Here is a 17,204-nt window from a genome sequence, read left to right on the forward strand (position 1 = left end):
TGCTAATTAGTGGTAGGAACTTGATTTCTCACACACCCACTGTCTCCCTGACACCAACTGTGTTTCCTAGAGGGCCAAAGAGGACCCTGTTGTCACAGTGTGGCAGAGACCCAAAGTGGACCCAAAGTGGACCAGGCCTCATCCAACATCTCAGGAAGGAGGTTGTCACATTGTGAACGTTGATAAGGTCTGGAATCATCCGTTAGATTATTTCTTCCTGGCAGCCCTGGTGGTGCAGTGGTTTAGCGCCGCCTGCAGCCCAGGATGTGATCCTGGAGACCCAGGATCGAATCCCACGTTGGGCTCCCTGCGTGGAGCCTGCTTCTCCCTCTGCCTCTCTCTCTCTCTCTCTGAGTAAATAAATAAAATCGATTAAAAAAGATTATTTCTTCCTAATTCTAATCAAGAAGTTTATCTAACTCTGTGTGGTAGCACAGCCAGCATTGCACAGGGTTAGAAACACTGAAAAAAGTATTTTTCCATGTGTACAACCCTGCACATAAGCTCTTGCTTCTCTCTGACACTTGTTATAATTTTTTCCCTATAATAATTTTGAACAAGAAGTCTAAACCACTGGTTTTAATTTTAGGTATGTCTTAGAGAAGTCTAGATGGTAGGACAGGGATGCTTTGTATCTGAGTTTGCGAAAATGTTCCCCATTAAAGCTTTGGTATAGACATTTGTTTTATTCCTGATTTCAGCACATCTGCACTGTGCATCAATTATAGTATTTTCTAGATCAGCATGGTCCAATGGAACTTAGTGCGATGGTAAAATTATTCTGTACCTGCGGTGCTCAGTGCAGTAGCTACAGGTGCATGTTGCTGTGGGTTCTTCAATGTGGCTAATGTGACTGAGAAATAGAATTTTTAATTTTATGTAGCTCTCCTTAATTGAAATAGTCCTGTATAACTCATGGCTGTGGTACCGTGTGGTACGGTTCTAGACAGTGATATCAGGTGGGGGCAAGAAAAAGATGAATTAACAACTGCCAGGCCCTCACAGCCTAGAGTGATAGGGAATGGCAAGGGGTAGGTAAACACATCACGCCATCAGAGAGGGATTCATGTTACAAGTCAGAACAAGGTCCTTCAGGAGCACAGACAAAAGAGCATGACTTCCCCGTGGGGTGGGGAGCATCGGGGAAATTTTGACAAAGAACCGATATCTGAATCTTGATGAATGAGCTGAGTCAATTCCACATATCAGAAATTAGCAAAAATAAGGAAGGAATTTTTAGCAATGGTGAAATGTGTACAAATTCATAGTGCTGTGAGAAAGCAGAAAGCTCTGAATTCTCTGAAATTTTAGGAGACATGTATATAGGGAAATATCAATATAATGTAGATATGTACACATGTATACGTGTATATGCTTTCCATCCACGGGGAGGTGAGCTAGCAGATGGCTTAGGTAAAAAGCTACCCCACACCGTTCACCTGTTAGCTGTTGTTCTGCCTTAATGTGCTGTGTGACCTTGGACAAATCAATCTACCATTTAGGCCATCAATCTCCTCCTTGAAAATGAGAATCATGACCTGAAGCGTGAGGCAGGGCTGGGAGAGCTCTATGAGTCCCTCCCTGTTGTAGCCTCAGTAATTATTAGCTTCGGTCCACTTGGTGCCTTCTGCGTTCACTGTCGTAGCCTTCTTTAAAGACCATGAAAACATTCTTGGCAATGTCTTTGGCAGTGAGTAGTTTTTAACTAAGGATTCTTGGCGATCCCCAAGAAGTTGAGCAGATTGCCTTAATGCTAATGGTGGCCCATCTCCTCCAGCTCACATAACAATCTTATACTCTGAGTGCCTGCATTGTAGCTGCATTATTCCCTTCCCTTTCAGGAATCTTAGGCCCCAAAGATAAATGGCTTTCTGTGAAGCCTGTATAAAGACTGAATGGTATTAGGAGCTGGCAGGCAGAGGTATGATTTTGGCGATTCATTCATATATCATTACCTCAATTGGAAGTGCTCGACACATAGGGGCTGTGTGAATTTTGTGAGAAGAATACAAGATTTATTTTTTTCCAGGACCTACCTGCTGGCAAGCTACAAAAGGTCTCTGCCAAGCCCTGAAGGATCCCACTTGAGCTCTACTAATAATAGGCAGATGGATAACTGGTAGACCAGGAGAAGAAAGATGTGTGCATGCATGTGTGTGTGTGTGTGTGTGTAGAAAGAAAGAAAGAACTCACCTTTGTAAATGAACCTCTCCGGCCCTTCAATTCTCTGTTCATCCAGGATGGTCACAATAATCTGTAGGGAAGCCAATTCTACAAGAAACAAAACCGGAGGGAGTTGCCATTGGATGGGAAGGATCCAGCTTTGGAGATATCCCCAGTGGGGAATGGCCATCAATATGCCACTCTCATGAGCTCTACCAATCATAGCACATCCAGAATGTTTTGTTCCTCTCATTTCTCAAGATGGACAGAGTATCACACGCGGTATGATTGTTAACTCAGCAGGCACGGTTAAATATAGAGCTCTACGGCGAAATTAATAGCCCACTGAAGAATAGAGCTACTTTTTCTGAAGGTCCATAAAAGCATACTCTCTGATATTTCCCAAATAGGGTTATTATACATGTGCCCAGCAAAATCCAGGATTTTTTTGTTGTGGTGGTGTACATATTAAATACCCGTGCTTGCACATATGTTTATTTGGGAATGGGCTAAACATATTCTACCTTTCATATTTCCACATTTGTATGATGGGGTCTGTTTTCAAGGATCATGAAAAGTAAGTGATGAAGGGATCAAACGTGTTCTTAAAAGGCCGATGGGCATTAAGGGCACTTGTTGTGATGAGCCCTGGGTGTTATATGTAAGTGATGAATCACTGGATTCTACTCCTAACAGTAATACTACACTACATGGTAACTCATTTGAATTTAAATAAAATCGTAGAGAAAAGTAATAATAAATAATAAATAAATAATAATAATGTTCTTTGTTAGGCCTTAACCTAGTGCTCTTCAAAGTTTGTAAGTGTGTACGAATCACCTGGTGGGTTTTGTCAAAATGTAGACTCTGATTCAGTGGGGGTCCTGAGATTCTGCATTGCTGACCCGCTCCCCTGTGCCGGCCCACAGATGACCCTTTACATGTGTGCACACACATTGTGTGCTCTGTGGGTATGTTGTCCACGTTCAGACAGGAGCCTTGGAGGGTTTGAAGCTATAGGACCAGCCAAATCTGAAAAATCTAGAGGTGCAGGTGTCTTACTCACAGATGCACGCTGAGGGAGCATGCAGACATTTTGGGATTCTGTTTTTTCCAGAGAGAAGCAAAATGAAGTCTTCCACTGTCAAGTCCTCTGAATAATTGGTTTCTCTCAAACACATTCTCAGGGTTGTGTGTTTGGCCCTTTCCCACTCACGGTGCTCTCCCAGTATCTGTGGCAGCGTGTTGGCAGCTCCATAATGGGAAACAGTGGCCACTTTGGCCTTGGCAGTGAGATGCTTATCTGGTCTCGGGCACTGGCAGTGGTGGCCAGTGGCCGGAGGCTGGTGGCGCATCGCTGGAACAGCTGGCCTGATTCTGCAGGAGGAGACGCCTGACTCCAGAAAGCTGATGATGGATGCAGCTGCAGCCAAGCCCTGTCTCATTAGAGAGGAGAGCGCCATGCCCCCTCGTAATGATTGCACATGTTCCCCTTTGGCTGTTTTAATAGTTCTGCTTGAAGCCTATTTGCTTTTCTTTATTTTTCTAGTGTCTTTGAGGGAAATCTATCTTATGCGATGTAATCCAGTTTGGAGAGAGAGATGACATGTCTGACTCTGTGAAGAAATATACATATTTCTCAGTTGTTTTTTTTCTCAGTTTAGTGGTGTTGGACTTCAATGTTTGATTTCTAGGCAGTCTTTAATGTGAGAGACAAACACGTTTATTTTCTATCAATTCCTGGAAAATGCTCTCAACTTTAAAGACCTCTAGACTGGTCTTGTCAGTATGAGCAACGTAGTGACAGTTTCCCTTCTAAAATTTGAGTGCTTAAATCATGAGCAGCTGGTAGTATAGATTAATGCTTTATATAGTCTGAAAGCTGAAGTCCCATGCTGCATTTAGATGGTGTAGAGCATTGATTTTTATCTCTCTGACAACTCTTAAGATACTGGCTGCCCCCCAATGGGAGAAAGTTGGTTCATCTCTACAGCACATATGTTGCCTGCTATAGAGAATATTGGTGAAACGGGTAGGTTTTTCTTGATTATAACACGCACCACAGATACGAGGAATGTTTTAGATCATTGTGAAAATTGGATTCAGTGAGACAAAGCTTCCTCATTAAACTCAAAAATTTAGGATCAGAAACAACACTCAATCTGCCATTTGGCCATTTACTCAACATCTGACTTTATGTTGTTGTAATTGTTAAGGTCGATCATCGGATCTACATCATATTTTGTAATGATTTCTACAAAGCCTTTTTTTTTTTTATAAATACGCTCACTCTTGTGGACAAACTGTTGCAAAACAGAAGAGGATGTAACTAAATACTTCAGCATCCTCTGTTGTAGTTAGAAATCCAATTTTTGTAGACTGTTTCCATAATACGTTCCCAAATTGTTTTTCTAATGTAACAGGAGAAATACATAGTAGTTTCAGCAAGGTGGAGCAATTTTCAGCTTTGCCAATCTATTATGTGCTGTGTTAGTTTAAAATATTCTGGTCATGGGACTATTACCAACACTTCATCTTGAGAGAGGATCTTAAATATGGACCAACTGAGTTTGCATAGAATTGTGTTTTGTTACTTGTTTCAAAAGGGAGTAACTGAAAGAGAGGAAGCCTTTATCAAAGATTCTCTTTTGAGCCATCACTTTCCCTGAACCCTAGAAATTCTCCTGCATCTTCCAGGGATGTTCCCCCGTGCCATACCCTCCAGTATGGGAAGTTTCAAGAGGGGAGAGTGGGAAGCAGACATAATAGGATAGTGATGTCAGTGCCCATAATAGTAGCTGTTACCTGTTCCTATCATTGTGACGCTGGAGCAGACACGCCTGAGTCCAGATGGCAGCATCACACGTGAGGAAAGTGAGGCATACTGAGTTTAAGTGGACGTTGGGTTTAGGTGAGTCACTGAGAGACAGACTTGGGTTAAAGGTGAATAGCCCGCCTAAGAGTCTTAACTCTAAACTCTAAGAAACACACTAAGGGTCACTGGAGGAGAAGGGTGAGGGGATGAGGTAACTGGGTGATGGGCATGAAGGGAGGGCCCGTGATGGGATGAGCACTGGGTGTTATATGCAACTGATGAATTACTGAACTCTACATCTGAAACTAATGATATACTGTATGTTGGTTAATTGAATTTAATTTATTTTAAAAAGATGAATGAAAAATGGAGAAATGCCTATTAAAGTCATTTACAGATAATTCAGAATACTGTCAAAATAAGCCTAGATGCAAATCCAGATCTGTGTTACTTCACAACAGCAACGAAGATTGTATCCATGCTATTTCACTTGGTCTTTTCCCCCATCATTTGGAAGCCCCCAAAGAATGTTAAATGGTTGTGTTTGGTTCTCTCATTCTGAGCTTTATGTTCAGGGGCCCTGTCATTTCATTTCTGCAGTTGCTAATTAGCTAACCTACCTTCTTGGAGCCTGGAGTGAAATATTCCTCACCTGAGACGTAGCCTCTGTATGCCTGTGGCAGCACATGCTCTAGAACGTTAGCAGTGGGCTTTGTGGAGGGGACTCCGTATCTTCAAAGAAGCCCAATAACATCGATAGGGAGCCAGTGATGCACAAATAGATTTCTTATGGACGAGGTGAACATTGAGATGCCATTGATCAGAATTCCATTTCTAGTTATCTTAAGCTTAAGAAATAATCACACATGTGCCAGAAGTTTCACCATCACGTCATTTCTATGTGGAAAGAACATAAGGAAAGGGGTGGCATTGTGCCATACATTTGAGGGCAGCAGGCGCATATGGCTGAAGGGATCCTGGGGATATGGAGCACTCAGCCAGCAGTGACCCTGGCAAACTAAGGAAATAACAAAGTATATTAGACCACACTCAGGTGTTGGGCAGCTTCATTTTAAATCTTAGCGGGGTGCCTGGGTGGCTCAGTCAGTGAAGCATCTGCCTTCAGCTCAGGTCATGATCCCAGGGCGCTGGGATCGAGTCCCACATTGGGCTCCCTGCTCAACAAGGAGTTTGCTTCTCCCTCTGCCCCACCCCCCTACTTTTGCTTGTGCTTTCTCTCCTTCTTGCTCTCTCTCAAATAAATAAAATCTTTTTTTTTTTTCAATTAAATCTTAGATGAGAAGATGGCCTCATCCAATGTTCAGGTAGCTGAAGCCACATGACACACAGCACATAGAAAAAAGGCTGGAGAGAGAGATCTGTTTTTACCAGTCTTTGTCTCTAAGAGGTAATATAAATGGTTTTTGTCTAATTTCTCCCGTGGTGTCTTTCACACCTTTGCAGATGCTGTACAGAAACTCATATTAGTTTTGAAATGGGGGAGGGGACAGTGACGCCCACATTTATTTCACAAAGTCGCAGAGACTTTTTACTGGATGCTTTGCCTTTTTCCAAAGACTGCTCCTGTTTCTGGGATTATAAACCTGGATAGGACATTTGCAGATAGGATTTTACAACCTGCCAACGTGCACTCTGCCCCACGGCACACTCAGACCAAGACTGGCCTTCTGCACGATTCTGTGGGATACGTGGAGCAGTGGAAAATAGGGAAGAGGCAGGCAGGGGTTGTTCGGACATTCCTCGGATGTTTTTTCTGGGTTCTCACTGGAGCCTGGGATGGATCGGGTCACATGCCCCCGTACTTTTTAACTGCTGTCAAATGAAAATAGAATTGCTCATTGGGGGAATAGAATAACTCCAAGGCCATTTTGCAAAGCAGACTAGGGCAGATATTTTCCTTATTTTGAAGACTGAAGATCTAAGGAAGTAAGTTGATATCTTGAGGAAAAAAAAAAAAAAAGAATTTGCTACTGGCTATGTGGGTGGAGGACATGATCCATCAGAATCCGTCTCCAGTACTGTTGAAGATGTGTCTGAACTCAATGCCTGTGGACCCTCCCCAGAGACTGACTCCGCTCTCCTCGAGCCCCAGGGAGCACCTATGGAGCTGCCCCAGTACTCCCAGCCCCACGCCCTCCCACCTGCACCTGTTCTGCAGTTGGCTCACCAGGCTGACTGCCCTGCCGGCCCCTGAGTGCAGTGAGGGGTAGCTTATCCAGCTGGCCCAGGAGCATGGGAAGCCGTCCAGAAGAAAGCAAGTCAGGGCATGTGGGAGGAGGAAGGAATGAAGTTTCATTAAGTTAAATAATTAGGTAAAAACCTGGGGAACAGGTGTGTGCATTATGGGGAGCAGGAGAGAGAAGGAGCCTCATGGAGACAGGTGTGGATCATTCTCTGCCCCTTGACCAGAAAATGCTGGGGAGGTGAGATTTAGGGGCTCCTGCAAAGGTCCATTGGACATGGTGGTGCCCCTTCTGCAGCTCTTTGGAAGGTGTGTACTTTTTGGAAGATGTTACCAGTAATAATTTGGGCCCCAGGGTCCCACACTGAAATCTTGTATCTGCTGTCTGAAGTATAGAACTCTCATCCACGCCTGCAATGGAAAAGTTAGAGGCTTTGGGTTCTGTCCACACCTGCAGCCCCAGCTCAGACACTGGCTAGAGTCTGGTTGGGAAGATGGCAGGGGCTCAGGGAGTGTCCACTGGGACAGCTCTTACGGCTAGCCATGTTCTGCGGAAGCACAGATGTAATTATACAGTCTTTCCCTCCTGCCCAAGCTTATTTCTGCCTCAAAGTGTTTCCTTAAACTTGTATCTGTTACTTTTAGGTTTCATACACCAGAGCATCCTATTCTTGAGATTGAAGTGATTACTTCATTGTTTTCAATGCTTAACCACAGAAAGTGTGCACGAATCTACGTTGCATAAACGAAGGCAGAGAAACCACCTGAAGGAGTTGCTGGTGGAGATAAGCAGACATTTCCTGCACTGGCTATTTGAAATCGCCACATTAATTGCATTAGTAAAAAGCAGGGGGGTGGGACAGTGTTCATTATAAGGCTTCTGTTATGGTTTTTGCCAGTAAATGCAGGATGTGAGACCCACGCTGCTTTTACTTCGTACACTACTGATTCAGCCTAACAAGTGAAAGTGTTTCTTTAAAAAAAAATCTCCAATGCCACACACCTGAATTGTGAGTACTTATCATTTCACCGAACAAATATCAATACGTTGCCAGTTACGGGTTGTATAAATGACCATTATGATGATTTGTTGGACACACATACATTATTAACCTATAAACAATGTGTAGATACAGGCCGTAAACTATGACACTCACAATCCAAGTGGTGCCCATGGTGGGAAATGTTCCACGTGTTAATGAACAATTACTGTAGTAGACCAAGAATACAAAATCAATCCAGGAGGCTAATAAAATGGAGTTAGATACCGTAATCTGAGTGCGGTGTACTAGTGCTGCAACCATCAGCGTGCTGTTTGCCACACTGCATTTCAGAGATTGTGGGCTGTCCCTGAATGCAGGGGACATTTTTTCCTGAAAGCCCTTCATGTTTTGTGTTCTAAATTGGAATTCTACAGGTATTGGTGGGAAAGTACCAATCAATATGTTAATAACTTGTGTGTAGTTTGTAGTGTTGATGGATTTCAGTGAGGTGCTCCGTGGGATATAAGAAAACAGAACATGCTTGGTTTTTTGTTTTTGTTTTGTTTTTCTAGTCCAAACTGATTTAGTTTGGTAGGCATGAACTGAGCATCCATACCTGTGTGCTCATACAACAGGGAGCTAGCATTATATACCTCTCCAGCAGAACAAGTTTAGAGATCTAGAAGGAATTCAAAGTGATGTGCAACCTGGCCCTTTTGCTTGATTCGGCAAGCAAAGTGGAACTGCATTTGGATGATGGGAATTGTCTTTTTTTTTTTTTTTTTAGATTTTATTTATTTACACACACACACACACACACACACAGAGGCAGAGACACAGGCAGAGGGAGAAGCAGGCTCCCTGTGGGGAGCCGGATGTGGGACTCGATCCCAGGACTCCAGGATCATGCCCTGAGCTGAAGGCAGATGCTCAACTGCTGAGCCACCCAGGTGCTCTGGGAAGTGCTGTGTCTAAAATTACAAAATGCCTTTTCAATTCTGCCTGGAGGGCTCTTAGCCATGTTGCTTCCATGACAAATGTGATGTGAGCGGGAAACTAGCAGGTGCCACAGCTATGCTGGAGGAGGGAGCGGCCAAGGGTGCTGCTGCTCTGGGCTGCAGGGAACCCTGCCCCGTCCTCTAACATGGGCTGTGGGGGTGACCAGCATCTTTGAGAGCCATTGACCATCTCGTCCCACTCTATACTTTGGAGTACGATTCAAGATGGAGTGTAGAGTTACCTCCAGAGTGTTTAGGATTCAAACTAAATGCCAGGATCCCTCTGAGTTGTGGGGAAGACCAGACCCTGTGGGCCCGATGACTCAGGGAGGCTTGGAGGATGGCATATATGGACTAGAGGCTTGGAAAGCAGCAGGTGGGGAGGCGGGCAGGTGCAGGCCTGCCCTGCAGAGGGCCCATGCTCTGCCCACTCCAACTGACGGGCCCTACGAAGATGGCTCTGTGGCTTCCTCCATCAGGGAAGCCACTGGCAGCAAGTGGTATTAAAAGGCATGGAGGACGATAACTTGGTCCCAGGGGGTGTCCCGTGCTATTAACTGCAGAGTGGGTCCAGGGGGCGGGGTCAGGTTAAATGCCAGAGCTCCTCAGATCTCCTTCCGGAATATCCCAGGCATAGAAAGGCGAATCACTCCTACTACTTGATTCATCAGTTCTCCTCATTTCAAAGGTGAACCTGAACTTAACTTCTGCAAGGGGCAGGGGAGGGAAAATTGGCTGTGAGCAGTGTCAGGCCCTGTGGCCAAGTCAGTGGTTCTTCTGTCTCCTGCCATAGGACCCCGGTTTGCACAGATGGCCCAGGCCGGGACCCTGTATTCACGCGCATCTGCGCAGCACCTCTTTGGTCCTCTCCCTGGCTGGTCCTATTCTTTTTGTAAACATAAAGGTAAAATAAACCCAGGTGGAAGTTTGAATTGCAAGCTACTGAGTAGTTTTCAGTATTGCAACCAAGAAAGAAAAAGAGAAAGAAGAAAGAAGAAAGAAAGAGAAAGAAAGAAAGAAAGAAAGAAAGAAAGAAAGAAAGAAAGAAAGAAAGAAAAAGAAAGAAAAGAAAAGAAAAGAAAAGAAAAGAAAAGAAAAGAAAAGAAAAGAAAAGAAAAGAAGCCAGTCAGAGGCCCAGGATTTGAGCATTTAGAACCATTTCCTAAAAGCTAGCCATGGGCATGGTGCTGTGCCCATGGCAGACACAGGCCACCAGGCTCCATAACTAGTTGTAAAGTAGGTCTGGTTGGTTCCGCAGCAGCCCAGCATTTCTGAATCTGGATAGCTCTCAGGGGCACGTGCCACACACCACCTCGCCCAGGCTGGTCTCACCAAGCCCCACACTCAGCAAAGGATCTCATGAAACCTACCCGCAAAGCGTAAAGGTCGGGGGTGTCACCCACTTCGGCGATGTTTGCATTTCAGTGGAGACAAAGCCTGATGTCCAGAGAGGAAGCAGAGACTATAGAATTTTAAGTGCCAGCTGGATGGTGGGTGTGTTTGTTGCCCTGAAGGATCTCTGAAGAACTGGGGACCCTAGTTGGGTGCCCCTGAGATGGTGCCACCTGTCCTGCCCTCGCCCCACAGTGTCAGCCTGGCCAGGGCAGGTGCATCTGGATGGCTCTGCCACGGCCTCTGTGTCTTACTAAGCACATATTCGTCCTGCCTTCTGGCAAATATTTTCCATATGGCCTTGTGCTTATTTTTATCCTGGATCCAAATTGTTTCCTTCAGAAGATGACATTCCTTGCCAAGATGTCACAGACAAAGGTGGATGATAAATTTGAAGTTGCTTTACATTTTTTGAAGCACTCTAGAAGCATAGTTTTATTTTAACAACCGTCATTCCACATTCAGGTCCCCACTGGGCCTGAGAGGCCGCCCTCTGGGAGTCCTGCAGTCCCCAGGCCACCACACTTCCGCCCACCATATGATCTGCAAGGGTTCTCTCCAGCATGTGAGAAGTGCATTCGTCTGAGGGCCTTCTCCCTGTTGTGAAGGCAGATATCTATTGGATAATGAACCTTAGTGAAGCCTCGAGAAGAAAGAAATGATCTCAGAGAAACCTAGGAGTCACCCATGATTCAGAGAAATTTAAAAATCCAAATGTACACTATGAAGTGAAAGTGGCAGTTGTAGGACCTAAATGATTCGAGCCCAGAGAAGAAAAGAAAAGGAGCAAGAAGAAGAGGCAATGAACTTGTCAGAGTCTGGTTAGCTCAGGCAGGGCTAGCGCGAATGTCTGTGCCTGTCTTGGCGGATATCCCTTTGGGCAAGGGTGCTCAGGTTCATCCTGTCATTTCTTCCTTTGCCATCAGAAAGTAGGACCACGGTCCTCCCTCGCCATCAACCGCCCTGCAATGTCCAGGCCCTTTGACGAACAGACCGCCCATTGAACCTCACGGGACAGCCACGCCGCGCACACAATGTCCCCTTTAACACTTATTCAGCACCGCTGCCTCTCCCCCTTCTCAAACTTGCCTTGTTTTTCCTCCTGAACATGATCTGAAAGCAAACATTTGGGGACTCTTGCAGCAGCGGCGCTGCCCTGCTTCTTCCATCGTGGCATTCATCCATCGTTCTTTCTTCCCCAGCCCGGCCTCACTGTTCTAGCTGAGGACCAGTGCCAACCTGTCTCCCCGGGGCTAGTAAGCGTCCGAAGTTGCTATTTAAATTCCACATTTCTAAACTTGCACCAGACTGGGTGTGAACAGCCAGATTATTTGTTTCCTTGTAAATAAAAGTGCTTGATTGTTGGGCTGTGTGGGGTCGGTCCTTGGTGGTCACTGCCAGCAGGATGAACATGTATAGGCTGTACAAAAATGTGGTTTAATAAAACATTCTGCTGCTTTTTCTTCTTTGAGATGTTATTCAGCAGCACGTGTTATGCATTGGAAATGCCACTAATTCAGAATCTCCGGGGAAAGGAAGGAGGGTGTGGGGACAGACGGCAGGATGGGGCAGCAGAGCAGGGGTGCAGCCTGCTTTATTTGCAATACAGTAGTTTGGTTGGTAGGGATGTGGAGTGGGGGAGAGGGGATGGCTGGTGGCCTGTCCCCGGGGGGAGGGGACTTCGCAGCCCTCTCAGCAGAACTGGTGGCTACCAAGTGGCCTTTATAAATTATAGGGCCCACAGGATAGGAAAACCTCACTTCCCGCAAGTTCCCGCTGTCAACAGACATGTTCTGCATTAACAGTCGGTTGGAACGCAGCAGTAATTTGCCCAAGAAGCGATACGAGTAGATCCTCTCAACTCCAGTCCTCATTTGACATGTGGTTTCTCTGACCCAAGAGCTCCTATTTGTTTTCATCATGGTAGATTAGGAACCTTACATTTGATGAGTTGAAACAGAAGCAGCCAGCCTCTTTGTGCCGACGGCGTAATGCTTTAACTTCCTGGGAATGCACCTGTTACGCTCGCCCTATGCTATGTGGTCAGCGGCTGACCGTTCTGAGCACCACATCAGATCCTCTTTGGAGCCGTCTTCGTTGATCAAGATTGATATGCGAAGATCACATGCTGGATTTGGCGGTTTAGAAGGACGTACTGTAGATTTTAATTTATTTTAGATAGAGAGCTGCAACAAAGTCCTAATGCCTTTAATGGGACAGAAATTAGCACTCTCTAATCGCTGTTACGTATCTTCTGTGAACTATTGTGATGTGTGAACCACTTAGCGATGAAATGAATCAGGAATCCCCAGACCCTTGCCAGTCAGCTTGGCCTCCAAAGGCCCATCTGGATCTGTTCAGTCCTGATCCTTTTCCAGCTTCTGACGTGCTGCCATCAGCCGTCCTGCAGAAATGTCTTTAATTTTCTTGACCTTCACTCAAGTTGCCTGTTCACCAGCTGTGGTGAGTAATTTCTCCCTCTGGTTTTCAGGTGGTATATTTCCTTGTCCTTTGAACACCTAAAGACCCAAACTGCTGTCATGTGGTCTCTTGGTATAAAGCCGTCTTTTAAATAATACTTCCCTTTATTTCCCAGGTATTGAATGGAGAGGTATGGGTGATGTTGCTGACATGTATTTATCACATAGGAGGAGCCAGTTCATTCGCCAAGCATTTTAGACGCAGTATCCTCATTAACACAACAGACATCTCTATTCCTGTTAGTACACCCACCGTGCCACCAAGGGATGTGAAGGTCGGGCGGTGAGCTGTCTTGCTTGTGGTCTCTCTTGCTAGGACATGTGGGCATGAGCCTGAAATCCGGCGTATAGCCCATGTCCACTGCAGAAAGGGGGCTTCTGCTCCTGGGGGCTGAGGGTACGTGCTAACGATTGTTCAAACAGCACTTTCCTTCCCTTATGATATTTGGACTTCCTTCCATTTCTCGTTATGGAAGCATATAGATGGCATTCTCTAATGAATGAATTCATGGCTGTGAGCAGAGACACTGTTTTTAAGCTCTTTATTACTAGTAATAAATCACACTTAAATATAATTCCATTTTAAATTCTAATAAATGCCACTAGCCCCCTTTTAAGTAGTTAGAAAACACCAAAAATATGTTAAATTGCTTTTTTGAAATAACGGGGTTAGACAGTGAAGGTGTTACACGGTAGATGTGAATCTTTTCTCCATGTGTTTTGCTCTGCATCAGGATGCCAGCATCTGCTGGGGAAGGTTCTCGGGCTCTGTCCTCCTCTCCAGGTTTGGTGGCTGATCCAGATGGAGGAGGAGACTCAGGGCATTGAATCACTGTGAGGACTCTGTTCATTCAGGTTGTAGAAATGAAACCCTCAGTTGTAGGTGCCTTTTGAAAACTCTCTCTCCAAAGATCTGATGAAAAAAGTCAGAGGAAGGTAGTATGGAAAGACATCCTTGACCCCAGGGCACAGTATACTTACCTTCTCCGCTCCTGCCAAAGCGCACACGTGACACCTTCCCTTTTTTCCTGGAAGCAGCTGCATCACTTCAAAGTAGCAAAACTGTCCTGTTTCCTACTCAGTTTCTTGTTCCTTTGTTTAGTCTTGAGGTGTGTGTGTTTAACGTTTTCCCCGTCATGACATTTAATCGCATTAATTTCCAAATTCCAGGCATCGCAGATCTTGCCAAAGTGACCAGCTAATCCTGGTGCCTTCTTCTAGAATATAAATACTCGAGAACAGTTGTCGAGTCAGAAAGGAAGTCACTTCGGGAGTTAAGGGGAACATTTCAGTGTCTGGTGTGGCGTTCACTAGGGTTCAGGTGGGGATGATGTGGGCTCCAGCCCTGGGTGCTGTCTTTGGGAGCCACAAGCGGGAGGATCTTTGGGAGCCACAGGCAGAGTCATTACTTTCGAGATTCACTTCCTGAAGGTGAACCAGTATATCTGAGAGTTGACAGGGCAGTCAATGTTTCTTATCCAGAAATTGATGTGAACACTTAGCAACTTCTGTATCTTTCAATCCTTTGAGAACTGCATGGTGAATGTTTTGATTAAAGGAACCATAAAGGAATTGAACCAGGTCTTTCCTTCCAAGATTGAGGTGCCACATGACAGCATAATCACCATCTGCTTCTTGTAAGTCGAGGGTAGCACCACTGCCATGATGATGCTGGTGCCGAGATGGCAAACAGTTCACCGTCCGGTCTTAGGGTAAAACAGACGTCGGAGAGGGCACGTACTTATCATAGGATAGCTAGAAATCCACTTAGTAAAGAAACTAACATGGGCTAGAGGCCATCAGGTGGCCAGCATTGATGTGTTTTCACTTGGAGCAAGCTGTTCAAACTTCACCTTGCTATCATCTGACACATGACCGGGTCATTCAACTTTGCTGAAAACAACCACGGTGCATTTGCATCGGAGCAAAGGGAACGTAAATGGCTAAAATGAAATAGGTTTGTATGCCCTTAAGAGTGGGAGGGCACTACAGCTTCCGATTGCCTGAATGCAAGACCTGGTGTGTCACCTGGCGTGGTCATTACAGTGCCACATGCTTGGCAGCGAGTGGTGGTACTGGTGAGAAGACCAGGGCTCGGGCAGAGAATACCAGTTCCTCAGGAGGCACATAGCTAATATATAGTGGGTCCAGCTTCCAAGAAGCTGTCTCCAGGCACATGCGCCTCATCGGAGAGCACGTTCAGAAGCACACAGGCTGCTTCATGGCCCGGCACCGCAACAGTGCAGCCTCAGCCCGCCCTGGAGGCACCCTGGGTCTGTGTGGGGTTGTCTCTCTCGTGTCAGTGGATGTGTCCCCTGCAGGGAGCGGTTTCATAAATAAATGGCTCTGCTTCCCCTTCTAATGTCTATTAAAAGAATCAGACATCCCTAGAGAAAAGAAGATCAATGGAAGGTCAGGAGGAGGGACGATGCCTGGTGCTTGGTCCCATCTTCCCTTCTTCCCAAACCCCAGGCATTTGCATGAAGGTGACTCCCTGCGCCCCTGACTGCCCGTTCCCTGGCTCGCCTGCGTGCAGTGTTCTTCCTCCCACCTGTTAGCTCCCTTCTCTCAATGGTACACGGAGTTTGTAAATGCCTTCAGTTAATTTCCTGTGAGTGGAAGGTTTTAAAATGAGTCCTGCTCTCAGCTGTCCGGGCGTGGTATAAGGTAAAGGACTCAGGCCGGACCCCGGCTTCAAGGCACAGGAGATGCCCAACCTTGCGTGGATTGCTTGGCACCTCTATAATCTCCTTTTTCTTGTTTGTAAAAGATGAATAACAACTTCAAAGGGTTATTGCAGGGATTAAATCATAGAGCATGTGTCAAGTGCTTAATTTTTGGCACCTAAAGAAACATAAAGGAGAAATCGTCCAGAGCAGCCACTTGTTGGACACCCTGTTGCGTTTTGGATGATGACACTTGAGCTGTGCCGGTAGAGGTGGGCCTGGGTCTCCCAGGTGTGTTCTTAGTCCTGAGCGGTGTTGCCACATTTCCCAAACTGCTGGGCTTTTTGCTGTTCCTTCTTCTGCCACACAGACCCAGCTGTGCTTTCCTTCCCCTGTGGACTCCACAGTGTGTGTCCACGGAGCTAGCCGAGCCCCTCGATGAGCCCCTTCCAGTGGGTCTTGAGTCAGGGGGTCCGTGTCCTGAGTCAGGGAGTCCGAGTGTCCTACATCAGGGGATCCAAGTGTCTGGGGTGAGTGTCCTGAGTCGGGGGGTGAGTGTCCTGAGTCAGGCGGTCCATGTCCTGAGTCAGGGGGTCCAAGTGTCCTATGTCAGGGAATCCAAGTGTCCTCAGTCAGGGGGTCCAAGTTTCCTGCATCAGGGGGTCCCAGTGTCCTAGGTCAGGGGGTCCATGTGTGCTAAGTCAGGAGATCCATATCCTAAGTCAGGGGGTCTGTGTGTCCTAAGTCAGGGGGTCTCAGTGTCCTAAGTCAGGGTGTCCATGTGTCCTAAATCAGGTCAATGTCCTAAGTCAAGGGGTCCCACTGTCCTAGGTCAGGGGATCCATGTATCCTAAGTCAGAGGGTCCCAGTGTCCTAGGTCAGGAAGTCTGTGTGTCCTTAGTCAGGGGGTCCATGTGTCCTAAGTCAGGGCGTCCCAGTGTCCTAGGTCAGGGGATCTGAGTGTCCTCAGTCAGGGGGTCTGAGTGCCCCGCACATGCTTTTCCTGCTATTCCTGACTGCTGCAGGAAGAAACACATTCTGATTGTTTAGAGCAGGTCCACACTGACTTTACATCATTTCTGTTCAAGCAAAATACCTTCTCAGTGTCGTAAGAAATTTCCAAGAGTTGAAAGAGACATAGTTTTTAATTGAAACAGAAATACTTTAATTTGGGAGTGGGGAGGGCTGCTTCTCTCCACCGGGAGAGACCTCTGTCACCAGCTCTTCTTCTCAGAGAGGTAAAAAACCTTCCTCCCCACTTCCCGACACGGTGGTAAATTCACCGCAGATGAGAATCAGAATTCCATATGCATTTCGTGTTTACCAACTGCTCTGCGCTTCCTCGTGGTGAAATTAAATGCAAATAAAGTGTGTCTTCCTCTTCCCCCAGCGAGAGCAGCTCAGATTCCCAAGGATAAAGGGAAGACCACTTGGGTCTTCATACACGGAGTGGAAACAAAACACAGAACTTCCCAGCATCTCGTACCCCATGCACACTTCCAAG

The 17,204-nt window shown here is 46.1% G+C and overlaps 1 protein-coding gene and 1 long non-coding RNA gene across 10 annotated transcripts in view; both read left to right on the plus strand.

Moving 5' to 3' along the window:
* Positions 1-17,204, plus strand: part of DPP6 (dipeptidyl peptidase like 6) — an 829,290-nt gene that overhangs the window by 377,816 nt on the left and 434,270 nt on the right. The gene's annotated exons all lie outside the window — the stretch shown is intronic.
* LOC112663272 (uncharacterized) overlaps positions 1-17,204 on the plus strand; it is a 105,177-nt gene that overhangs the window by 17,500 nt on the left and 70,473 nt on the right. For 2 of the 6 annotated variants that reach the window (XR_004805783.2, XR_004805785.2), the window contains exons 2-3: positions 6,275-6,386; positions 7,827-8,191. This is a non-coding gene — a long non-coding RNA (uncharacterized LOC112663272). Of the gene's footprint in view, positions 1-2,235; positions 2,446-4,922; positions 5,075-6,274; positions 6,387-7,826; positions 8,192-17,204 lie in introns of those variants that run through there. The other 4 variants (XR_007402823.1, XR_004805784.2, XR_003139124.3 and 1 more) reach the window with 4 other exon arrangements.

Source organism: Canis lupus, chromosome 16 (assembly GCF_003254725.2).
Source record: "Canis lupus dingo isolate Sandy chromosome 16, ASM325472v2, whole genome shotgun sequence".
NCBI classification, from domain to species: Eukaryota; Metazoa; Chordata; class Mammalia; order Carnivora; family Canidae; genus Canis; species Canis lupus.